The sequence below is a fragment of the Tauraco erythrolophus genome, chromosome 1, assembly GCF_009769465.1.
Source record: "Tauraco erythrolophus isolate bTauEry1 chromosome 1, bTauEry1.pri, whole genome shotgun sequence".
Classification (NCBI taxonomy): domain Eukaryota; kingdom Metazoa; phylum Chordata; class Aves; order Musophagiformes; family Musophagidae; genus Tauraco; species Tauraco erythrolophus.
In genome coordinates, this window is record NC_141465.1 from 75,777,770 (window position 1) to 75,782,130 (window position 4,361).

Below are 4,361 nucleotides of genomic sequence, written 5' to 3' on the forward strand. Positions count from 1 at the left end.
AGACTTTGCCTCTTGCTCCCTCCAGCCCCGTGTGCAGTCAGTTCTTGGATGGGGGGGAGCAGCCCCCCGCTCCCAGCGAGCGTCGGAGGGGAGGGGAGCGAGGGGATGGGAGATTATTTTTTAATATATATATCTATGTATTTCAGGTTTATTTCCTCTCTCCAGGCGAGCCGGTGCCTGCGCGCACTCTTGCTTTTCACCATCTCCCTGCGGTGGCCGGGCAGAGTCACCTGGGAGCAGTGGACCAGAGATGCTGGGAAAGAAATAGAGGGGTGGGGGAGCGGGCTGGGGTCAGGGTGCTCACCCCTCTACAGCCCCCTCAAGGAGCCCAGCCCAGCGGCCGAGGGGCTGCGAGGCGGCGTGGGGGGGACGACGGACACCCCGGCCCATCGCCCGTCCGTCAGGAGCGGGGCGCAAATAAACTAAAGAGCACTAATTCCTCCTCAGAGACCCCGAGAGGAGAAGCGGCAGCCTCCCTCCCCCAGGGCTTGTGGAAATGTGTTTTGTGTGCCGTGAATGGTGGATGTCGTCTTGTCATTGTTAATAACGTGTATGTGAACGCGATTATTTTGTACAGTCGAATTAATTTATTTTCTGACATCATCCTTTTTTTTTTTCCTTTTTTTTTTTTTTTTTTTTTTTCCTTTTCTCCCCTGGAAGAGTACAGAGCACACCAAAGAATTCTCTTAATAATTTTGGTGATAGATTGTTGTTTATGACGCTGTGGTTTGTCAAAAAAAAAATCATTATATTTTTCAGCTTACTTGAACGAACGATGTAATGTTGAAACAGACTCTTCCTGCATGTCCTCCGTGCGGTGTGTTGGTGCTGGTATATATATGTATAGTTCATAGAGATATTATATTATTAGTACAGTGCATGGTGCTGTCACTCTGGAAGCCTTTAAACGTTGTCTTCATGTTGTTGTGTTGGATCTAAAGAAGCAGGCGTTACTTTAAAAACAAACAGAAAACTTGAATAGAAGAGAATTTTTTAAAGTTCATTCAATTTGCTTTTTATTCGTTTTTCAAAGCCCATTTGAATAAATAATAAAGTAAGGTATGGACTTTTTAAGGAATAATTTATGTAATGTAATCTTATTAGAGATATTTTGGTGCTGATTTATAAACGAACTTTTTAATTTATGCTTTTTTTTTTTTTCAACAACAGATTGCACTATACATTGCTACATGGCAGGGTTTATAAACTATGGCTCGGGGGGATATATCACTATTTTTATGTATTTGCTACACGTAAGGTCACACACTTGCCCATCAATTTTATGACACATGATACCTCCTAAATAAAATAATACTAATTTAATTTTTTTTCATCTCTGTAAACCCCATAAAAAGGAAAAAAATTATCATGCAAATGAATAAAAATATTATTTCTATGTATTGCATGTGCCTTACTGACAGACGAGGGGCAGAGACAGATCAAAACACCCCCCGCCCCCCCCCGAGGGGCAGTAGGTATAGTCAGAAAAAGTCAAAGCCTCCCAGCGCAGCAGGAGCAGCAGTGGGAGATTTGGGGGGCGGCCGAGATACCCCGACTTTTCCCAGCGAAACCCGTGAGTAAAACTGGTTCTCCTCTGGGTTTCCGTTTGGATTCGCAGCCAGGCGGAGGGGGGAGGCCCTGGGCCGAGCCACCCCCGCCTCCCCCTGCAGGCTTTAGGCTTTGCTCCGGGGGTGTTTGCCCCTGGAAGTCAGCCGAGCTAATGGCGGGGGGGTGGGCGCAGAATTGCAGATTTGCCTCCTGATGATGGAACGATCGGGTGCTCTGCTGCTGGCTTTCCATGCACAGGGGGAAGAGAGGGACGGACAGACAGATGGAAAGACAGAAAGATAAGTGGATGGATGGATGGATGGATGGATAGATAGATAGATAGATAGATAAATAGATAGAACGAACACACAAAAGTCAGGCATTTATAGGCACAATATTCTTCATATCTCTCAAGAACAGCTAATCAAGGTATCAAATCCAATTAATTAAAGTGTTAATATTTCTGTTGAGGGGAGGGGGGGAATCTTCCTGGCAGTCTCCTTTTGCAGATACTAGTGAGTTAAATAGCACTACTCTTCAGTAGAAGACATAGTGGAAGAACTGTGTGCCAGAAGATTTTTCTGAAATAGAAAGTCAGGTCAGGCGAGAAATAACGCCAGGAAATCACTGGAATGAGGGGGAAAAAAAAAGTTTTCAGGAGCTGAGTAAGTGCACACGTTTCTCTTTACGAGAGAAAAAATCTGAGTGAAACCTGCTGTTGGAAAAATTCCGGGCACAGTCGTGTGTCAGCATTCTCTAGGATTATGTTTTTTTCCTCCTTTTGTTTTTCTTTTAAATAAAATAAAATAAATAAAATTAGCCCAGGATGATTTCCTCCCCCTCCCTGTAATTTACCAGTGCTCGAAAACGACTGGTCAAAATGTCAAGAACAGTTTCACCAAAAGGTTAGAGTGTTTTTTAAGTCAGTTTTGTTAAATGTGGTAAAGGTGAAACAGGTTGCAAAGAGTTGTTTCAAGCAGAATGACAATAACCAACATATGAAGCAGAAAAACACTCATAAATGAGGGCTCCAATCAATGGGAAAACTTATAGCTCCCTAATGAAGTTTCTTGTGAAAAGGAGGGCGACACAAAGCCACCGAGACATGAATCATTCATGGGAAATATAAAAGATAAAAGATATCTGACAATGAGCAGAACCTTGTATAGAGTGTCTAAAACAAGTTTCCCCTTCTTATTTTCTGCTTCCCCCCCCTCCCAGCCTCCCTCTCCTAGTGTTCCCTGCCCGCCCTATAGAGTTAACATTGACCAGTGCACGTCCTGCCCCACTTCAAAGTAATTTAGCCCAGAACGGAAGGCTTGGCGCTTGGACAATCTTCATGGTGTGTTAAGATTTCTATGGCAATTGGCAAGCAAGACGTTCCCATCTGAATATGGCTCAAAGAAAGCCACTTATTGACACCGAGTTGGCCATCATCAAAGACTTCATCTTTTCCTAGGCGAAACGTGGTCCGAGCAAACACTGTTTAAATCATCCACCTTTGTAGTCGGGGCTGGGAGACATCCCGCCACACACTGCTGCTGGCGCTCGGCCCTTTAAAGGCTGGAGCGGCGGTAGCGAAGTTTGAAGGCGCTAAGAAATTTCGGGAGTGTGGGAAATGGCATTGCGTGGGGGGGTGATGGGGTGGATGGATAAGCGGGGGAGCGCTCGGCGGAGAGCCGCGGGGCTGCGCTCCCCAACGCACCCATCACGGGAGGGGGCCTGGGACAAGGCTGCTGCTTTGCTTTTCGGGCGGGTGGGGGGTGGGGAATGAAGGATTTTCAGGATTTTTTTCCGCGTGTCGCCAGAGAGTAAAGCGCTGGGAAGCATGGACTGTCACACCCGCCGCCTCCCCCAAGGAAAAATATTTCCAGGTAGGGGTCAGAGAGTGTGCTGGCACACACACACACACACACACACACACACTCGCGCACACACACACGCTCCCCCCCTGCTCGGACAGCCAAACCCCGGCGGGGCGCTGCCCCCGCTCCCCCCCGCACCCCGCGTACCGCCGGCACACACAACCACGCTCCCGCGTTCACACACACACACCACGCAAGTGCCTAATCAGGCAGGGAGAAGTTCAAAGGCAGGTTCTTTGAAATTCAAACTACTGCTTTTATGGTACATCAACATGGAGCGTTAGGATTGCTATGGCAATGAGTGCAGCAAAAGCAAGCTGCATTTAAAATAGTCCACCTCGATTCGAGACACTCTATTAAGATACAGTTGCATTGACCTTTAGTTTCATGCCGTGTTAGCGCAGTCAATTTTCACTTCATCAGAACGTCTCATATTTTTTGGCCTCTCTCCCACCCACCCCCCTCCTCTCTTTTAGGACCCCCCCCCCCCCCCCCCCCCAGCTTCAGCAGATAAACAAACAAATAAGCGGAGAAGAAGCTCCAGTTGCAACTCTTCTCCTCCTCCTCTGCCCCTCTCTTTTCTTTTCTTTTTTTTTTTTTTTCCCCCACCTAAGCACTTTTATTTGCAGAGTGATTGTTCTTTGTTTATTTAATACAAGTACTGTGTGAATGGTGAAAAATAAACACGATGAAAAATAACCAAACAGATGATTCCGCCAAGTGAAAAAGCCCGGACTTAATAAAAGTGCGAAGCAGTCACCGTTGAATGAGAAATCCTTTGAAGTGGAACTTATTATAGGAAGAATACTTTTTGGTTTCCCTAACGACGCTGCTGAATTGAAAGGGCTCGCCTTTGTCAACGATTTGTTCTCCTTTGCCGGGATGCCCGCAGAAATTACTTACATGGGCTGCCTTAACATGCAGCCTGCAAATCAGTAACTTCCCAGC